Source organism: Nerophis ophidion, linkage group LG19, assembly GCF_033978795.1.
Source record: "Nerophis ophidion isolate RoL-2023_Sa linkage group LG19, RoL_Noph_v1.0, whole genome shotgun sequence".
NCBI lineage: Eukaryota > Metazoa > Chordata > Actinopteri > Syngnathiformes > Syngnathidae > Nerophis > Nerophis ophidion.
The window spans coordinates 41,708,576-41,731,533 of record NC_084629.1 but is presented as its reverse complement, the minus strand read 5'-3'; the positions used below and the strand labels follow the sequence as shown (position 1 = coordinate 41,731,533).

At 41.2% G+C, this 22,958-nt stretch overlaps 1 long non-coding RNA gene across 1 annotated transcript in view; it reads right to left on the bottom strand.

Moving 5' to 3' along the window:
• Positions 1–16,874: 16,874 nt before the first annotated feature.
• Positions 16,875–22,958, bottom strand: part of LOC133537802 (uncharacterized) — a 190,622-nt gene continuing 184,538 nt past the window's right edge. The window contains exon 9 of the long non-coding RNA XR_009802845.1: positions 16,875–17,257. This is a non-coding gene — a long non-coding RNA (uncharacterized LOC133537802). The remainder of the gene's footprint in view (positions 17,258–22,958) is intronic.

Sequence of the window (22,958 nt, the reverse complement as noted above, 5' to 3'; positions counted from 1 at the left end):
AATTGATTAACGTGGACCCCGACTTAAAAAAGTTGAAAAACTTATTGGGGTGTTACCATTTAGTGGTCAATTGTACGGAATATGTACTGTACTGTGCAATCTACTAATAAAAGTATCAATCAATCAATCATCGTTTTCACAGATTTTTGGTTGTTAGAGGTAGAGAGCGCTTTAACGTAGAGTTCTAATTCTTTTTAAAGGCACAAAAAACAGGTACGGTATTGGGAAACTTACATTTACAAACCCTGTTTCCATATGAGTTGGGAAATTGTGTTAGATGTAAATATAAACAGAATACAATGATTTGCAAATCCTTTTCAACCCATATTCAGTTGAATATGCTACAAAGACAACATATTTGATGTTCAAACTGATAAACATTTTTTTTTGCAAATAATCATTAACTTTAGAATTTGATGCCAGCAACACGTGACAAAGAAGTTGGGAAAGGTAGCAATAAATACTGATAAAGTTGAGGAATGCTCATCAAACACTTATTTGGAACATCTCACAGGTGTGCAGGCTAATTGGGAACAGGTGGGTGCCATGATTGGCTATAAAAACAGATTCCCAAAAAATGCTCAGTCTTTCACAAGAAAGGATGGGGCGAGGTACACCCCTTTGTCCACAACTGCGTGAGCAAATAGTCAAACAGTTTAAGAACAACGTTTCTCAAAGTGCAGTTGCAAGAAATTTAGGGATTTCAACATCTACGCTCCATAATATCATCAAAAGGTTCAGAGAATCTGGAGAAATCCCTCCACGTAAGCAGCATGGCCGGAAACCAACATTGAATGACCGTGACCTTCCATCCCTCAGACGGCACTTTATCAAAAACCGACATCAATCTCTAAAGGATATCACCACATGGGCTCAGGAACACTTCAGAAAACCACTGTCACTAAATACAGTTTGTCGCTACATCTGTAAGTGCAAGTTAAAGCTGTACTATGCAAAGCGAAAGCCATTTATCAACAACATCCAGAAATGCCGCCGGCTTCTCTGGGCCCGAGCTCATCTAAGATGGACTGATGCAAAGTGGAAAAGTGTTCAGTGGTCTGACGAGTCCACATTTCAAATGTTTGGGGGAAATATTCAATATCGTGTCATCCGGACCAAAGGGGAAGCGAACCATCCAGACTGTTATCGACGCAAAGTTCAAAAGCCAGCATCTGTGATGGTATGGGGGTGCATTAGTGCCCAAGGCATGGGTAACTTACACATCTGTGAAGGCACCATTAATGCTGAAAGGTACATACAGGTTTTGGAAGAACACATGCTGCCATCTAAGCGCCGTCTTTTTCATGGACGCCTCTGCTTATTTCAGCAAGACAATGCCAAGCCACATTCAGCACGTGTTACAACAGCGTGGCTTCGTAGTAAAAGAGTGCGGGTACTTTCCTGGCCCGCCTGCAGTCCAGGCCTGTCTCCCATCGAAAATGTGTGGCGCATTATGAAGCGTAAAATACGACTGTTGAACGACTGAAGCTCAACATAAAACAAGAATGGTAAAGAATTCCACTTTCAAAGCTTCAACAATTAGTTTCCTCAGTTCCCAAACGTTTATTGAGTGTTGTTAAAAGAAAAGGTGATGTAACACAGTGGTGAACATGCCCTTTCCCAACTACTTTGGCACGTGTTGCAGCCATGAAATTCTAAGTGAATTATTTTTTGCAAAAAAATAAAATAAAGTTCATGAGTTTGAACATCAAATATGTTGTCTTTGTAGCATATTCAACTGAATATGGGTTGAAAAGGATTTGCAAATCATTGTATTCTGTTTATATTTACATCTAACACAATTTCCCAAGTCATATGGAAACGGGGTTTGTACTTATGCAGCAGTTTTGACCTCTGCCTGGTGATTAGGAAATGTGAAATGTCAATGTCGGTTCATGGTTGCGTTAGAAACATGATTGTCATCATAAAGTGTAGAAAAATTTACCTCTTTTTGAGAACAGCCCACCTTCACAGCTTTTACGTGGATGCTAACATTGTGAGCGTGCACTAAAATGAGCGCGTACATGTTGATGTGGGCGCTCTGTGCCTGCCCGTGTTGCTACCAGGACTACACTTCTGTGTATTATTGTGGTGTGTCAGTACCTCGGAGTGCACCACCGCGGCGAGGCTATTTCTCTCAACCTTCAATTCAAACTTGGACCATTACAGCCAGACTACAAAAGCACTTTCCGGGCACTCAGGAGCTCACAGCAGTGAATGGTGGATATTTCTAATCACTTTGCTGTCAATCCAAGTGTCAGGTAAACACAGACCATTGGAAACAGCTTTAGAAAAAACCCTTTCAGCTATATCTGTCTTACTCCAGGAGACTTTGGAAAGGTATAAACAATTTGCAAGTAGGTCTGCTTCAAAGTATAGGGGACCAGTTAGATAGCCTAAAAACTGCGTGAATGCAAAATTTGTAGGAAACACTTTGGAAGATGAATTTAGACCTACTGCACACTTTAATGTACATCTCCTTGGCTGTCGGTTTGTATTATACCGTATTTCCTTGAATTGCCGCTAGGGCGCTAATTAATTTAAAACCTCTTCTCACTCCGCCGCTTACCAAAGGCATGCGGTAAATTTCAATCAATCAATCAATGTTTATTTATATAGCCCTAAATCACAAATGTCTCAAAGGACTGCACAAACCATTACGACTACGACATCCTCGGAAGAACCCGCAAAAGGGCAAGGAAAACTCACACCCAGTGGGACACCAGTGACAATGCTGACTATGAGAAACCTTGGAGAGGACCTCAGAAGTGGGCAACCCCCGCCCCCTCTAGGGGACCGAAAGCAATGGATGTCGAGCGGGTCTAACATGATACCGGCGGAGGAAACTCATTTACCCGTGATCTTGTCCTTTCGGTCATAACCCAAAGCTTATGACCATAGGTGAGGATGGGAACGTAGATGGACCGGTAAATTGAGAGATTTGCCTTCCGGCTCAGCTCTTTCTTCACCACAACGGATCGATACGCCGTCCGCATTACTGAAGACGCCGCACTGATCCGCCTGTCCATCTCACCATCCACTCTTCTCCACAACAATAAGTGACGTGAATTATATTTATATAGCACTTTTTTCTAGTGACTCAAAGCACTTTTACATAGTGAAAGCCAATATCTAAGTTACCGTATTTCCTTGAATTGCTGCCGGGGCGCTAATTAATTTAAAACCTCTTCTCACTCCGGCGCTTACCAAAGGCATGCGGTAAATTTAGGCCTGCGCTTATAAATTTGAGTGTGATGTAAGGATACCATCATGAAAAGCACATTTAATAAAAAAAAACGTTATCATGGTCTTACCTTTACTTATAAATGAAGTCCATGCGCAGCTCCTTCTGATCAAAAGCATCGATAACTTGTTTATAGAAGTTTTCCTTATCCTTCTTCAGTTTTAAAAGTCTCTCTGTCTCGATGGAGATCTTCCTTTATTACCTCCTGCTTCGATTGAAAGTCCAGTTTAGAAAAACTGTTTTATTTTAGATATGTAATCCTCCATGTTAAAAGTTCAAGCGAGAGGAAAAAATAAACGATCGCTGCTCACTCTTGCTGCTTGTTGTCACTTCTTCTGTAGCCGAGTAGTCGCAAGAAGGATCACTAGCGCCCTCTACCACCAGGAGGCGGGAGTCATTTGATGACATATATTTGACACACGCAGCTATGGTATATTAATAAAACATAGCTGCTTACTGTTCTTTTTAGCATATTCAATAGCTTGGACCTTAAATCCTACTGAATAGCTCTTAATCTTCTTCCCTTTATGCGATTTCAAATGATTGAAATCAGCCTCCTCCATTTTGAAAATGATGACAGGTGAAGTGTCACTCGTGACGTGACGAGTTTGACCCGGTGGAAATTCTAGGCATATGCTAATTATTTGGCGAAACGAGTTTGACCTGGCGGAAATTCTAGACATGCACTAATAAAAATAATATTTTGCAAAATAAGTTTGACCCGGCAGTAATTCTAGACAGGCTCATGCTATATACCCGGCGGCAATTCAAGGAAATACGTTCAAAGCGCTCTAATCTCTGCTTTTCACGGTCTTCTTGAAGACGTTGTTACGCTTTCAGCACCTTGCAGAAACGTAGAGGAGGAAAAAGTCTGGGCCCACAGTGGCCCAGAGTGTTTGACATTAACATATTAACAACCACTGTCACCACGTCCAGTCTGAGAGCGAATGACCCCACAGAGAGGAAGTGTCCCGCTGGAGGCCCCATGAGGGACACTGTAAATGGAACCAGAGAGAGACAGATGAAATTGGTGCAGCATGGAGACATGTGGATGGAATATCCAATGAGTGTGAAGGGCCATCCTGAAATACAGCAGCGACTTCTTTTGCTCTCATTTTTTACCGCGTTAAAATCTTTAGTTATCATTTACAAAACGCACGCATCACATAATTGGAGAAAGGATACATAGCGAGACATACCTAAGGATGTACTGATGAATAGTACAAAGCCCGTTTCCATATGAGTTGGGAAATTATGTTAGATGTAAATATAAAAAGAATACATTGATTTGCAAAGCATTTTCAACACATATTCAGTTGAATATGCTACAAAGACAACATATTTGATGTTCAAACTCATAATTTTTTTTTTTTTTTTTGCAAGTAATCATTAACTTTAGAATATAATGCCAGCAACACGTGACAAAGAAGTTGGGAAAGGTGGCAATACATACTGATAAAGTTGAGGATTGCTCATCAAACACTTATTTGGAACATCCCACAGGTGTGCAGGCTAATTGGGAACAGGTGGGTGCCATGATTGGCTATAAAAACAGCTTCCCAAAAAATGCTCAGTCTTTCACAAGAAAGGATGGGGCGAGGTACACCCCTTTGTCCACAACTGCATGAGCAAATAGTCAAACAGTTTAAGAGATATTCCTGGCTCTGAATGATATATATTTGGTTTTACACTGTATTGAAAAAAAAATGTGAAAATGAATTTTACCTTTGCAACCTCATTATACTATTGGCTAAGTTTTATATTCATAAATGTACGTTTCTCAATACCCGACCTGTTAAAAAAGATTTAGAACTCTACATTAAAACATTCTACCTCTAACAAGCAAAAAGCTGTGAAAACGATGATGCTGTGTTCCAAATTTAAGTTATTTACTGAGATCAAGAGAGCCTATGGCTTTGCACTTTGTTTATTTTATATACATGTATTTTTTTGCATTCTATTTTAGTTACTTTGAATTTAAAACCCCCTGGCGCTGTTTTGTACGGTTTTTATACTGTTTTGTACTGTTTTTGTTCGTACTTTGATTATTATTTTCAAATGTTTGTAAATGTTGAAATTTCATAAATAAAGGTTTATTAAAAAAAAGTGTGCAGTTAATCATGACCGCCTGGCTCTGTTTGATTGGTGAAACGGAGTCAAACGTCACCAGTGACTGCATTTGATTGGTGAAACGGAGTCAAACGTCACCAGTGACTGCATTTGATTGGTGAAACGCAGGCATGTGATAGATCCTACTTTGAAAGTCTGTCTGACAAACAAAACAAACAAAGCGTGCATCAACAGATCGATAAAAATCAGTAGCGAGTAGTGAGCTGAATTTAGATAAATGGAGCGGAGTAAAAGTAGCGTTTCTTCTCTATAAATATACTCAAGTAAAAGTAAAAGTATGTTGCATTAAAACTACTCTTAGAAGTACAATTCATCCCAAAAGTTACTCAAGTAAATGTAACAAAGTAAATGTAGCGCGTTACTACCCACCTCTGGTAACTGATTAGATGACCACAGTAGCTAATTAGATGACCATAGTAACTAATTAGATGAGCATAGTAACTAATTAGATGAGCATAGTAACTAATTAGATGAGCATAGTAACTAATTAAATGACCATAGTATCTGATTAGTTGACAATAGTAGCTAACTAGATGACCTTAGTAACTGATTAGATGACAATAGTAGCTAATTAGATGAGCATAGTAAGTAATTAAATGAGCATAGTAACTAATTAGATGAGCATAGTAAGTAATTAGATGACATAGTAAGTAATTAGATGACATAGTAAGTAATTAGATGACAATAGTAGCTAATTACATGACCATAGTAACTAATTAGATGAGCATAGTAAATCACTAGATGAGCATAGTAATTAATTAGATGACATAGTAACTAATTAGATGACCTTAGTAACTGATTAGATGACATAGTAAGTAATTAGATGACATAGTAAGTAATTAGATGACATAGTAAGTAACTAGATGACATAGTAAGTAATTAGATGACATAGTAACTAATTAGATGACATAGTAAGTAATTAGATGACATAGTAAGTAATTAGATGACATAGTAAGTAATTAGATGACATAGTAACTAATTAGATGACATAGTAAGTAATTAGATGACATAGTAAGTAATTAGATGAGCATAGTAAGTAATTAGATGACATAGTAAGTAATTAGATGACCATAGTAAGTAATTAGATGAGAATAGTAACTAATTAGATGAGCATAGTAAGCCATTAAATGAGCATAGTTAGTAAGTAGATTACCATAGTAAGTAATTAGATGAGCATAGTAACTAATTAGATGACCATAAGAAGTAATTAGATGACATAGTAAGTAATTAGATGACATAGTAAGTAATTAGATGACATAGTAAGTAACTAGATGACATAGTAAGTAATTAGATGACATAGTAAGTAATTAGATGACATAGTAAGTAATTAGATGAGCATAGTAAGTAATTAGATGACATAGTAAGTAATTAGATGACATAGTAAGTAATTAGATGACATAGCAAGTAATTAGATGAGCATAGTAAGTAATTAGATGACATAGTAAATAATTAGATGACATAGTAAGTAATTAGATGACATAGTAAGTAATTAGATGACATAGTAAGTGATTAGATGACATAGTAAGTGATTAGATGACATAGTAAGTAATTAGATGACATAGTAAGTAATTAGATGACATAGTAAATAATTAGATGACATAGTAAGTGATTAGATGACATAGTAAGTAATTAGATGACATAGTAAGTAATTAGATAACATAGTAAGTGATTAGATGACATAGTAAGTAATTAGATGACATAGTAAGTAATTAGATGACATAGTAAGTAATTAGATGACATAGTAAGTAATTAGATGACATAGTAAGTAATTAGATGACATAGTAAGTAATTAGATGACATAGTAAGTAGTATATGATGCAGATTCCAAGCATGTAAAGACTTAGTATAGTTGAAGACTTAGGGTGATTAAAGAACATGACTGTGGGCCAGATTGAAAAGCTTAATGGGCAGCATGTGGCCCCCGGGCCCTAATTTGCCCAGGTCTGACCAAGAGGCACATCCGGGCACTTTCGGGTTCCGGGTGATGGTCTCAGCCCCAATAGGGTGCTATGTAGTAACCTAAATCCGTGCAGATTTTGCCGTTTTTTTTTTTTTAAAGGTTTAGCGCAGGGATATCAAACGTAAGGCCCGTAGGCCGGATCAGGCCCGCGAACAGGTTTAACCCGGCCCATGGGATGAGTTTGGTAAATATAAAAATGAGCTGAAATTTTTGAATGAAAGAAACTGCCGTTCTAAATGGGTCCACTAGATGCCGCAAGAGCAATTTGTTGTATCTTTGTCGATTATGCTATAAATGCAAAAAAAAAAAAATAAACCATATGAAAATGAACAAACTACATAAATAACATCCCGTAATTTGATTTTGATATTTTTTTTGTATCGCGACAGATTGAAAATCAACACCAATGAGTTGACTGATGAACATTATCACATAATTTATTCAGAAAGTATAAATAAGGACAAATAGAGATAGAATACTAATAACCGCAACATGATTTGTGCATTTCCAGAATGTGCTTTTTCTATTTTTAAGCAAAGAAAACAATCTGAAGTTGTCTATATTTTTTAAGTTATCGTGCCGTGATTTTGCAAGTCCGGCCTACTTGGGAGTAGTGTGGCCCCCCCATCTAAAATGAGTTTGACAACCCTGGTTCAGAGGCCAATATAAAAACTATCATGAGAAAATATTTCAAATTGGATGGAATGTATCTTTACAAGATTAAGAACATTATTAAAAAAAAAAAAGATTTAAATCATTTATCATCACCAAGAGGTTAGTGCCTCCTCACGTCACTCGAAACTTACAGTATTTAGAGAAGCAAAGATGTGATGCACATCAGGTATTTACATCTGGAGCGGTCCACAAATGAAACATCATTCCGTGAAAGTCTGCGTGCGTCGCTAAAGTACTTGATTGACATAACGAGTGCCGTGCTGCTGTGATGGTGACGCTAATGAGAAAAAGGCTGAGTTTGTTTGAAGTTGACTTCCTGCTACAAATATTAGTCTCATCCACAATTCATGTCTGCAGTTGTTTTTATGTTGTGAAGCTCTTATTTTGTCTCATTATTTAGTGATAAATGTCCTGTTGTTCAGCAATGTTTGCTAGCAAACATCAAGATTCAGTATATGCTGTTGAGAGATGTATTTATCTAGTTTATTGATACTATTAAGGATATTGTCTTGATGCTAACAAATATCACCAAAGACATTATAATGTGGACGTCTGTGTAGAATAAAGCACTCGTCTTTCCTGCATAACAACAATAAGCTTCTATTATGAAATTCAACATCAAAAATATGGTGGATTGGACGAACAATCACAATATTTATTAAAGCTGCAAGCAGCAATGGACGAGACCGAGTATATATTGAAGTGGCTGAGGAGAGGCAAGTCTGGGCTTCCCAGATATAAGTTAGAACAACACACTACTTTGTATTATATTGTAGTTTTTACCTTCCATAACGTGTCTACTGACAGATATAAGTTACAACTATACACTACTTTTTATTATAAATGTTGTAGTTTTTACATTCCATAACGCGTCTACTGACGGATATAAGTTAGAAAAACCCCATGCTAACCGCCCATTGAAAATACATGGGTACGGCTAGTAGCTACTACTAGCAAACAGATAGACTTACCAACTTAAAACGCCACAACAGTCAGGCAGCATATGTAAGTACCTAAAATAAAGACTCGACATACAGAGAAATTCAATCGGAGCAGAACCATACAGTAGGAGGAAACAGAATTAAAACCCGATGTTAACTGCCCATTGAAAATACATGGGTACGGCTAGTAGCTACTATTAGCAAACAGATAGACCTACCAACTTAAAACGTCGCAACAATCAAGCACAATATGTAAGTACCTAAAATAAAGACTCGACATACAAAGAAATTCAATCGGAGCAGAACCATACAGTAGGAGGAAACAGAATTAAAACCCGATGTTAACTGCCCATTGAAAATACATGGGTACGGCTAGTAGCTACTACTAGCAAACAGATAGACCTACCAACTTAAAACGCCACAACAGTCAGGCATCATATGTAAGTACCCAAAATAAAGACTCGACATACAAAGAAATTCAATCGGAGCAGAAACATACAGTAGGAGGAAACAGAATTAAACCCCAATGCTAACCGCCCATTGAAAATACATGGGTACGGCTAGTAGCTACTTTTAGCAAACAGATAGACTTACCAACTCGGCGTAATATCTTAACATGGACACACTCTCTCGTCGCAACTCGGCCCTGATGGTCGGCACCTATAAGTTTACAATTAGTTGTAAAATGTTGGACGGTTGTTTTTACGATATGCAGGCAAACGACAACTTTAAAACATACCGGCTTAGCTACGGCACCTGGCAGCCATCTTGGTATGGACGATCACAGCCCCTCCCTCACGAATGTTGGTGCGTGCGCACCAGCAGCAGACAGTTTGGAAAAAAATGAAAAAAACCACATCTCCCTCACTGTGTGTGCGCACGGCGGCCATCTTTGAAAGGGTTTGCAGCGGTTCTTTAAAGGCTGATAAAATCAAAAGCGTAGCAGTAATTTAAACTCTTTCATCAACTTTTAATCAGAACGGTTAAATCTCTCTCCTGTGGTAGTTTGAAGCTGACGCGACAAACACGCTCAGAGGAGATAATGTCTGAAAATTGGTGACCGGTTTTTACAAAACTTTTGATTTGAAAGTGGAATTGCAAACTTCCTGTTAATTTTTGCTGGGGCTTGTCAATATGCGAAATGTAGGTCTAAGTGAGACCTACATAGAGGTTTTTCTTTCATGTCTCTACGACATTCCTACTGAAAGTTACAGGCAGTTTGGTCTGTGTTTTCTTCCTAGAAGCAGTTGTGTCTGTGTTTTATTCCTAGGATCTTCGAGCCGGACTGTTGTGGCCTCGCAAGAACCCCTGTCGGCCGACGTTCTGGACCGCACAATTCATGGAGGACTTAAAAGGCAGGTTTTCGCGGTCCCAGCCCACAGCAGGCTCGGACCTTCTCCCTCTGCCTCGACCGCTGGTTCCGGCTCAACAACCGGCCAGGCCACCACCACTGGTTCCGGGTCGGTTCGGCCACCGCCGCCTTTGCTCCTCTCCGACCACTAAATGGTAACACCCGAATAGGTTTTTCAACTTGTTTAAGTCGGGGTCCACGTTAATTCAATAAATCAATCAATCAATGTTTATTTCTATAGCCTTAAACCACGAGTGTCTCAAAGGGCTGCACAAGCCACAATGACATCCTTAGCTCAGATCCCACATCAGGGCAAGGAAAAACTCAACCTAATGGGACTATAAGAAACCTTGGAGAGGACCGCAGATGTGGTTAATGGTTGTAAGTTGTTCTTCAACATAAAAGCAGAACTTTAGTGAATTCTCTGGGCACAGAAGAAGTGTCAGGGCCATCAATCAAGCGGTGCCACTCCGGCCCAACAAACCACAAAGCCATCAAACCAAGAAGACCACAAAGTGGAAAGCTGCCTTTTTCAAAACACACATGAGAGAAGGAAAAAAAAAGCCACAGAAGGCTTTGGTAAATCACACACAAAAGATCTTTAAACAAAGAACTGTTATGACAAATAAATATTAATATCCACGACAGAGTTGTGACTCTAAGGATTGAGTTGAGTTTGTGGAATTCAATACTTCAAATCAGTTTGGTTTATTGGGAATGAGAAGACAAATTGCTGCCATGTTGTTTTCCGAGCAGACAACAGAACATTGTAGAAGTATATATGTTGTGAAGCATTTTGCATACAGTAAACACAAAAGTGACTTTTTTAAACATGTTGCAATACTTGATGTCACGTGGGGGTCGCATCTCTATGCTGGGTTGTTCTCCCGGGATGCAGACGGACAACTCCGGACAAAGCGTGAAGGTAGGAGATGATTTATTGCTCGTAAATCATACACTGTAGATACAAACAGACAAAAACCAAACAAAAGGGATGCGTGCCGATCACACAGGAAGCTAAGGCGAAAACTTACAACAGGAATCATGAGCCGGAAAACAAGAATACCAACGTAACTTGTTGCATTCAGCAAACATCGAAGCCAGACTGAGCGTGACGAGAAAGGTGAATAAATAGCCCTACGATTAGTGCTCAGAGCCAAGGGCGTAGAATTGGGTAGGGACGCTATAGGGACACATCCCTAGCAATATCCAGCCGCTACTGTGTAGTCACTATCAATACAAGCGCTGCCCGTAATGTTTAGTCAATGATTATGGCACAGAAAGGGTTAAATGTCCGTCTCTGCTAGAAGTCCCGCCTCTAACCTAAATATCACTCGCTGACTTGGAGAAGGCATTGGACCGTGTCCCTCGGGAAGTCCTGTGGGGAGTGCTCAGAGAGTATGGGGTACCGGACTGTCTTATTGTGGCGGTCCGCTCCCTGTATGATCAGTGCCAGAGCTTGGTCCGCATTGCCGGCAGTAAGTCAGACACATTTCCAGTGAGGGTTGGACTCCGCCAAGGCTGTCCTTTGTCACCCATTCTGTTCATAACTTTTATGGACAGAATTTCTAGGCGCAGTCAAGGTGTTGAGGGGTTCCGGTTTGGTAACCGCAAGATTAGGTCTCTGCTTTTTGCAGATGATGTGGTCCTGATGGCTTCATCTGGCCGGGATCTTCAGCTCTCACTGGATCGGTTTGCAGCCGAGTGTGAAGCGACCAGAATGAGAATCAGCACCTCAAAGTCCGAGTCCATGGTTCTCGCCTTGAAAATGGTGGAATGCCATCTCCGGGTTGGGGAGGAGACCCTGCCCCAAGTGGAGGAGTTCAAGTACCTAGGAGTTTCGTTCACGAGTGAGGGAAGAGTGGATGGTGAGATCGACAGGCGGATCGGTGCGGCGTCTTCAGTAATGCGGACGTTGTATCGATCCGTTGTGGTGAAGAAGGAGCTGAGCCGGAAAGCAAAGCTCTCAATTTACCGGTCGATCTACGTTCCCATCCTCACCTATGGTCATGAGCTTTGGGTCATGACCGAAAGGATAAGATCACGGGTACAAGCGGCCGAAATGAGTTTCCTCTCCCTTAGAGATAGGGTGAGAAGCTCTGCCATCCGGGAGGAACTCAAAGTAAAGCCGCTGCTCCTCCACATGGAGAGGAGCCAGATGAGGTGGTTCGGGCATCTGGTCAGGATGCCACCCGAACGCCTCCCTAGGGAGGTGTTTAGGGCACGTCCAGCTGGTAGGAGGCCACAGGGAAGACCCAGGACACGTTGGGAAGACTATGTCTCCCGGCTGGCCTGGGAACGCCTCGGGATCCCCCGGGAAGAGCTAGACGAAGTGGCCGGAGATAGGGAAGTCTGGGTTTCCCTGCTTAGGCTGCTGCCCCCGCGACCCGACCTCGGATGAGCGGAGGATGATGGATGGATGGATGGATGATTGGTTGCCGCTTCCATGCTGAAGTACGTGTGATTGGCTGTCCCCGCTGTCACTCCTTCTGCTTGTAAAAGCTAGCCTACATGCTAGTTGCTAGCGAGCGGACGAGAGTGTCACGCCAAATTTCTTCCCCCCTACAAAAACCTTCCCCCCCTTATACTTCCGGGGTCATGATTAATACGGACGTTTTGTTAACGCTATAAGAATATAACGCTATATTATAAAAATACAGACGTTTTGTTTACGCTGTATTATAAAAAAAAAATATTAAAAAACAATTTACAAACACAAGCTATGGGATGACGCATTTACTTCCGGGGTCACGTTTCCTCTAATGTCATCCTCTCGTCTTTTCCTCCGCTTTTTTTTTTAGGTGAAAGTCAATGCTTCACCATTGTTAACTCTCCCCGGAGGTGAAAGTTAACCTTAAACATGTGAATTCAACTACTTTAGTTTGTGTTTTTAACATCGTAAAAACATCAGCTGTCTTTTACTACGGACTGCAACGGTCCGTTGTCATGGATACATGACACCAACTTCCATTCATAGCAGTCATGCGTGCCTGAGGCGGAGTGATAGCCTGCGCTGTGATAAGGCTTTGGAATATTTAAACCACGGTTAACAACCAATCAGATCGCCGGATTTCACCTTTCCGTTTTATTTTTGAAATTGTTTTTTAGTTTCATGTATTTGTGTAGAAGTGAGCAACGGTTTGAAAATACCAAAGTGGTGGAAATACAATAAACCCTCACTAGGTGATCATGTGATTTTACAATGCTAAAATATAATTTATTAATATGAAGTAATATTCATATTTAGTAAAAGCCTTTTTGCTCAGGCAGTAACTGTACCATCAAGCTCTATGGTTATTGTCCTTAATGTATCTGTCATGCATCAACATATTTTTGGCCAGCACTTCATTTCTGTGACAGACCGGCGGAAGCATGTGTTTGGCTCTTTCAAATAGGAACAACCAGTGGACACTAATCTGCTTGTATTTGAGTATTAGTGACAAACATATTTACGGTACAAAAGCAGCAATAGAAAGAAGTAGTTGAAGGGAAAAAATTCGAGTGATTTAAACACAAGTTGGGGAAAAGATTATTACAGTTAATTTATGTTTATTTTAGGGGTGGACAAATTAATGCGTTAATTACGAGTTAACTTATCAATCTATTAACGCCGACAATTATTTTATCGCACATTTGCGTATGTTGTTTACATGCTTTTATTTTGTTAACGCCTTTTCTTAACAAGATGGCGTGGAGGGGCTCTTGGTAAAGATGGAACATTTGGCAAAAATGCCGGACAATTCTGCAAATTTCCTGGCTGGCTTACAGCGTGGTCACTCCGGGATCACTTACGACCGCCAGACAATTCTGGATGTGGATAGATCGGGCCGTTTTGGACTGAATGAGGCGTGCTTGCTAGCATGGGAATACTTTGCCAGCTACATCCAGCGGCCTGTGAAGCAGCGGAGTATATGTGTTGTCTGTCTATTTATGAGTAATGCAGACCAGGAGTGTTGGCTGAGTTCTTAATGTTTGCTTTCAGAGCGTGCATATCACAACATACAAGATGCCGTCATGGCGACACAACCTATACCGGGCTACCGCGCATGCTCGTCACTCCTGTTGCATGCTGGGTAGGGTAGTTCTTTTTTTCCCCTGGCTCATAACATCACAATATAGTACCATGTATATGCGTTCAGTTTATCAAAGCACCAAGCAAACAAACGGAAAATTCCCATCATATCAATTCCTAGATATGGTCATAATTATTTTAAGCGCACTACGCAGAATAAACACAACATTATTAGTATTGCTACTACGGAAAATTTGATAAAAAATTCCCTAAAACCTATAATATAGGTTTTTTAAACATAAGATCCCTGATAAAAAAAAATTTTCTGCTGTTACCTCAGAAATGGCCTGTTCAGATGTTATGATTGTGGCTCAGAGATTTGTATGTAGATTATATTTATTTTCCATAACAAACAGGATAACTTAAATACCCTGGCAGTGGCAATAAGCTTAAATGTTTGTATTTACATTTTTTGAGGTTGATTTTCATAAAATATGCTATTTAACTGCTACTGTTTAACAAGGACTGATTTAAATTGTGTTTGCACAACAAATGTTTTGGCGCTTTTGTTCATGTGGGAGAATATTCCAATAAAGGTGCACTACAGACTACTTTTGAATTCATTATTGGGCTTTGCGTATACAATGCAGTTAATCTTGATTAATCGGAGAAATAGTGCGATTAACTTCGATTAAAATGTTATTCGTTGCCCAGCCCTAGTTTATTTACAATGTTGTATTGCATGAATGTATTTCTGATGTTGTTGATGGACAGTAGGCTATGTTCATTGACAGCATGATGCACAGTTGCACTACAGCCCTACACTAAAGAGTAAAGATGAGAACTCTTCCAAGTTGTCTCCTTTGCTTTCATTTTAGTTGCTTTACCCTATAACATCTGCATGACGTGAAATTATGATTGCTAATCTACATGCTGCCGCTGGGTGACATCATACGCAAATACGGTGTTAGCTTTCACTGTTATGCTGATGACACCCAACTCTACATGCCCCTAAAGCTGACCAACACGCCGGATTGTAGTCAGCTGGAGGCGTGTCTTAATGAAATTAAACAATGGATGTCCGCTAACTTTTTGCAACTCAACGCCAAAAAAACGGAAATGCTGATTATCGGTCCTGCTAGACACCGACCTCTATTTAATAATACAACTCTAACATTTGACAACCAAACAATTAAACAAGGCGACGCGGTAAAGAATCTGGGTATTATCTTCGACCCAACTCTCTCCTTTGAGTCACACATTAAAAGCGTTACTAAACCGGCCTTCTTTCATCTCCGTAATATCGCTAAAATTCGCTCCATTCTGTCCACTACAGACGCTGAGATCATTATCCATGCGTTTGTTACGTCTCGTCTCGATTACTGTAACGTATTATTTTGGGGTCTCCCCATGTCTAGCATTAAAAGATTAGTTGGTACAAAATGCGGCTGCTAGACTTTTGACAAGAACAAGAAAGTTTGATCACATTACGCCTGTACTGTATATACTTTTATATACATATATACATACATATATACCTATACTGTATATACCTTTATATACATATATACATACATATATACCTATACTGTATATACCTTTATATACATATATACATACATATATACCTATACTGTATATACCTTTATATACTATATACATACATATATACCTATACTGTATATACCTTTATATACATATATACATACATATATACCTATACTGGCTTCCTGTGCACTTAAGATGTGACTTTAAGGTTTTACTACTTACATATAAAATACTACACGGTCTAGCTCCATCCTATCTTGCTGATTGTATTGTACCATATGTCCCGGCAAGAAATCTGCTTTCAAAGGACTCCGGCTTATTAGTGATTCCCAAAGCCCAAAAAAGTCTGTGGGCTATAGAGCGCTTTCATTTCGGGCTCCAGTACTCTGGAATGCCCTCCCGGTAACAGTTGGAGATGCTACCTCAGTAGAAGCATTTAAGTCTCACCTTAAAACTAATTCGTATACTCTAGCCTTTAAATAGACTCCCTTTTTAGACCAGTTGATCTGCCGTTTCTTTTCGTTTTTCTCCTATGTCCCACTCTCCCTTGCGGAGGGGGTCCGGTCCGATCCGGTGGCCATGTACTGCTCGCCTGTGTATCGGTTGGGGACATCTCTGTGCTGCTGATCCGCCTCCGCTTGGGATGGTTTCCTGCTGGCTCCGCTGTGAACGGGACTCTCGCTGCTGTGTCGGATCCGCTTTGGACTGGACTCTCGCGACCGTGTTGGATCCATTGTGGATTGAACTTTCACAGTATCATGTTAGACCCGCTCGACATCCATTGCTTTCCTCCTCTCCAAGGTTCTCATAGTCATCATTGCCACCGACGTCCCACTGGGTGTGAGTTTTCCTTGCCCTTATGTGGGCCTACCGAGGATGTCGTAGTGGTTTGTGCAGCCCTTTGAGACACTAGTGATTTAGGGCTATATAAGTAAACATTGATTGATTGATTGAATGTAAAAAAAAAAAAAGGAAACTTCCAGAGTGCTGCCTTGGAGCACTTTTGTGTCCCCACCAATCTCAAAATCAAACCCTTGCTCAGAACACTGACTTTTTGCAGAGTTAAACATTTATGTCTGCTACTTTTCTTGCTTCTTTTGAGCTGACTGGCATTGGAGCACATTTGTGGAGAGTCCCAATCCAGAGTGAGACGTTAGTTCTGGTCTAACATCTGCATTGTAAGACGTGGAGCCATGATGCCAACTGAGAAGAATTACGCTCATTTCGTGAAGAACAAAACAAAGCTGACCGCGTATGAACGACTCGCCGATCCTCCAGACTTCGGCGGAGGAACACGATTCTACGCGGTCGCCATCAATCTTCACGGACGACTCCTAGTTGAGTCTGCGCTGTGGCGTGTGGAGGCTTCGCATGGTTCCAGTGGGAGAAGAGTCATCTGAGAACAAGATGTGGGGAAGTCAGAGTGTGTTGCTGGCGACAGTTTTCCTGCCGCATGGAATCCTTTAAAGAAGCTCGAGCTGCCAAACAAAAGAAATGCATTTCCACGCAGCATGTGCCACCACAATAAACGCCAACCTATATTTTAGCACTGATCATAAGCCCGGATGACTATAATCCTGCTTATTTCCATGACAAACACTTCGCTGGCGAGTGCACTGCAGCGTCCAAACATCCCATCCCCAAAAAATCTGGATATGCAATATTATTTCTGCAAAAAGGACTATTTTATTCAGTCTTTTTTTCTCGCCATCAAAAAAAAGACCATTTTGTTCCCCGCCGCTTTAACGGTTACGGGGGACTCGACAAAGCGAGGCTGATCTGCTGCTCTTTGTTCGGACTCCCACCGAGAATGCAATCTTACTTTGGCGGCAGCCGTCCGATTCCATCAACATAAACGCTTCACAAACACTTAGGCGCCAACTATTGGGGAGAGAAAAACACCACTTCAACACAAATCATTTTCTGCTTGTTGCCGGAGGCTGTGGTGACTATTTCCCTACTATAGTACATAATATAGAATATGGAATGATCATACTGTATGTCAGGGGTGTCCAAACTTTTTCCACTGAGGGCCGCACACTGAAAAATCAAAGCACGCCGAGTTGATATTTTTTCATTTTCAAAACCAATATACACTTCTTTTTTTATTTATTGTTGGGGCTCCCTCAAGTGAGATCTTAAGGACCCAGAAGGGTTTCAGTCTTAAACAAGGTTCAAAATAAGTCACATGTTATTTTTCTCAAAAAACCCTTTTGAATCGCTAATTCTACTTCATTATTTGTTTTACTTTTCACAAGCTTTTTGTCGAAACCCTAATTTTTAAGGCGAAATACAAAATAGACAATATTTTATTAATTTTATTTATTTATTTATTTATTTATTTTATTTATTAATATTTTATTTAAGGGACGGCGTGGCGCAGTGGAAGAGTGGCCGTGCGCAACCCGAGGGGCCCTGGTTCAAATCCCACCTAGTACCAACCTCGTCACGTCCGTTGTGTCCTGAGCAAGACACTTCACCCTTGCTCCTGATGGGTGCTGGTTGGCGCCTTGCATGGCAGCTCCCTCCATCAGTGTGTGAATGTGTGTGTGAATGGGTAAATGTGGAAGTAGTGTCAAAGCGCTTTGAGTACCTTGAAGGTAGAAAAGCGCTATACAAGTACAACCCATTTATTTATTTTATCATTTATTTTTCCCCAAAAAGATTTTCAAAGTGAAATATTTAATGTGAATTAATTGGATCCCTAAATAGGTCAATAATTCACAGCAAAATGCATTTGAATTTATTACAGTGGATGGTGAGATCGACAGGCGGATCGGTGCGGCGTCTTCAGTAACGCGGACGTTGTATCGATCCGTTGTGGTGAAGAAGGAGCTGAGCCGGAAGGCAAAGCTCTCAATTTACCGGTCGATCTACGTTCCCATCCTCACCTATAGTCATGAGCTTTGGGTCATGACCGAAAGGATAAGATCACGGGTACAAGCGGCCCACATGAGTTTCCTGCTCTCCCTTAGAGATAGGGTGAGAAGCTCTGCCATCCGGGAGGAACTCAAAGTAAAGCCGCTGCTCCTCCACATGGAGAGGAGCCAGATGAGGTGGTTCGGGCATCTGGTCAGGATGCCACCCGAACGCCTCCCTAGGGAGGTGTTTAGGGCACGTCCGACCGGTAGGAGGCCACGGGGAAGACCCAGGACACGTTGGGAAGACTATGTCTCCCGGCTGGCCTGGGAACGCCTCGGGATCCCCCGGGAAGAGCTAGACGAAGCGGCTGGGGAGAGGGAAGTCTGGGTTTCCCTGCTTAGGCTGTTGCCCCCGCGACCCGACCTCGGGTAAGCGGAAGATGATGGATGGATGGATGGATGGATTATTATTATTATTTTTTAGGAAAGACAGTTATTAAATTCCACTGAAATCCTTCGGGATCCAAAAGTGCCCCACTCATAAAAAGGTCATGCTTTTTTAAATTTTTATTTTTATTTTTAATTCAACACATAAATCTCTATATCAGCTTCAGATAATAGTATATTTAATATATTTATAATAACAATCAATACGATAATTAGTATTAGTACAGGGCCATGAGATGGCGACTTGTCCAGGGTGTACCCCGCCTCCCGCCCGATTGTAGCTGAGATAGGCGCCAGCGCCCCCCGCGACCCCAAAAGGGAATAAGTGGTAGAAAATGGATGGAAAAATGGATATAATTAGTATGGATTTTTTTTTCAAATTTTCATATTTTTCACGTTTTTATGTTTGTTGTATTTATGTCCTTTTTGTCCTTAAATCCATCAATAATTTATAGCAACATTGATTTTTATTCATTATTATTTTTTGAGAAATTAATAAAAAAATGATGTTATTAGAGTCAACAATGCAACTTTTTCCCGTTGCATTTCACCTATTTGCTCTTTTATTCCACTTTTTAATATTTAAAAAATATATATATATTTTAGTATTTTTAGAATGATGTGCTGCGGGCCGATAAAACATTAGCTGCGGGCCGCAAATGTCCCCCGGGGCCACACTTTGGACACCCCTGCTGTATGTGAATGCAGCCGCAGATACAATTGATTTTTTAATGGAATATTTTAGGTCAGGGGTTCTCTACAGAGGGGACTGGGGCCCACCTAACACTTCATTAGTAATCTTACTCTTTATTTCAATGATCCATTTTCTACTGTTTGTCCCTCTCAGTTACCGGTGGACACCCTGGACAAGTCACCACCTCGCCAACACAGACAGACAACATTCACACTCACATTCACACACTAGGGACCATTTAGTGTTGCCAATCAACCTATCCCCAGGTGCATGTCTTTGGGGGTGGGAGGGGCCTATCCCCAGGTGCATGTCTTTGGAGGTGGGAGGGGCCTATCCCCAGGTGCATGTTTTTGGATGTGGGAGGGGCCTATCCCAGATGCATGTCTTTGGAGTTGGGAGGAAGCGGGAGAACCGTAGGAAACCCAGGCAGTCACGGGGAGAACATAGCAAACTCCAAACAGAAAGATCCCGAGCCTGGGATTGAACTCAGGACTACTCAGGACCTTCGTATTGTGAGGCAGACGCACTAACCCCTCTGCCACCATCCTTTTTAACCCATATTCAGTTGAATGCACTACAAAGACAACATATTTGATGTTCGAACTCATAAACTTTATTTTTTTTTTGCAAATAATAATTAACTTAGAATTTCATGGCTGCAACACGTGCCAAAGTAGTTGGGAAAGGGCATGTTCACCACTGTGTTACATCACCTTTTCTTTGAACAACACTCAATAAACGTTTGGGAACTGAGGAAACTAATTGTTGAAGCTTTGAAAGTGGAATTCTTTCCCATTCTTGTTTTATGTAGAGCTTCAGTCCTTCAACAGTCCGGGGTCTCCGCTGTCCTATTTTACGCTTCACACATTTTCCATGGGAGACAGGTCTGGACTGCAGGCAGGCCAGGAAAGTACCCGCACTCTTTTTTTTACGAAGCCACGCTGTTGTAACACTTGTCTTGCTGAAATAAGCAGGGGCGTCCATGATAACGTTGCTTGGATGATAACATATGTTGTTCCAAAACCTGTATGGACCATTCAGCATTAATGGTGCCTTCACAGATGTGTAAGTTACCCATGCCTTGGGCACTAATACACCCCCATACCATCACACATGCTGGCTTTTCAACTTTGCGCCTATAAAAATCCGAATGGTTATTTTCTCTTTGTTCTGGAGGACACCACGTCCACAGTTTCCAAATACAATTTGAAATGTGGACTCGTCAGACCAAAGAACACCTTTCCACTTTGCATCAGTCCATCTTAGATGAGCTCGGGCCCAGCCAAGCCGGCGGCGTTTCTGGATGTTGTTGATAAATGGGTTTGGCTTTGCATAGTAGAGCTTTAACTTGCACTTACAGATGTAGCGACCAACTGTAGTTACTGGCAGTGGTTTTATGAAGTGTTCCTGAGCCCATGTGGTGATATTCTTTACACACTGATGTCGGTTTTTGATGCAGTACCGCCTGAGGGATCAAAATTTCGCAATATCATCGCTTACGTGCAGTGATTTCTCCAGATTCTCTGAACTTTTTGATGATTTTACGGACCGTAGATGGTAAAATCCCTAAATTCCTTGCAATAGCTCGTTGAGAAATGTTGTTCTAAAACTGTTCCACAATTTGCTTACAAATTGGTGACCCTCACCCCATCCTTGTTTGTGAATCCGGTCCGATCCGGTGGCCATGTACTGCTTGCCTGTGTATCGGCTGGGGACATCTCTGCGCTGCTGATCCGCCTCCGCTTGGGATGGTTTCCTGCTGGCTCCGCTGTGAACGGGACTCTCGCTGCTGTGTTGGATCCGCTTTGGACTGGACTCTCGCGACTCTGTTGGATCCATTGTGGATTGAACTTTCACAGTATCATGTTAGACCCGCTCGACATCCATTGCTTTCCTCCTCTCCAAGGTTCTCATAGTCATTATTGTCACCGACGTCCCACTGGGTGTGAGTTTTCCTTGCCCTTATGTGGGCCTACCGAAGATGTCGTGGTGGTTTGTGCAGCCCTTTGAGACACTAGTGATTTAGGGCTATATAAGTAAACATTGATTGATTGAATTACTTAGCATTTCATGGAAGCTGCTTTTATAGCCAATCATGGCACCCACCTGTTCCCAATTAGCCTGCACACCTGTGGGATGTTCCAAATAAGTGTTTGATGAGCATTCCTTAACTTTATCAGTATTTATTGCCACCTTTCCCAACTTCTTTGTCACGTGTTGCTGGCATCAAATTCTAAAGTTGATGATTATTTGCAAAAATAACAATGTTTATGAGTTTGAACATCAAATATGTTGTCTTTGTAGCATATTCAACTGAATATGGCTTGAAAAGGATTTGCAAATCATTGTATTCTGTTTATATTTACATCTAACACAATTTCCCAACTCGTATGGAAACAGGGTTTGTTTGTCTGGATTTGTTTTGTCTTAAAAATGAGTTGTGGCTTAAACAGCGCTCTATAGTCTGGAAAATACAGCAGTTGTGAATAAACAGTAGAGTACATTTAAAGCCAATTAGACAAAAAAGGTATGTTATTAACGTTAAGTATGCATGGGAGTAAGAAGCGAATGTTGCTCCTCTAGTATCCATCATGTTGCACTTAAATCATCAATCATAACGGAGGAAATAAAGGCTGAAAAGTCAAGTCCATCACAGACAGTTTAAACTGACCACGTTCTTGGCCAAAGCGCACGCAGCTTTCGCCCAAATCCACACCCCGGAACATGTTTGATGACAATAGTCCCCTCTGTGCCGCAGTCAGTGTCAGACGTGTCTTTGGACTCGTCTAATCAGCGGCGGGCAGAGGCGCTATCAGCCGGCCCATGCAGCGTCTCCATCCAGGCACACGTCCCCAAACACACCCGGCCTGGTTTTGTCCCGGCTTTTATGGAGTGTGGACACCTGGCCGCTGTAGAACATGCACACCTGCAGAGAGGAGCAGGTGCCATTGTCCCCGCTGTCGGCCTTGACAGTGCTGGAGATTAATGAAGTATCAGGAGAGTCATGGCTTACAATTGGAGTGTGGGGGGGGGCTGATCCCCATCTTAAATAGCAGAGCTGTCAGAGTTTAGTGGACCCCCGCCGAGCCACACAG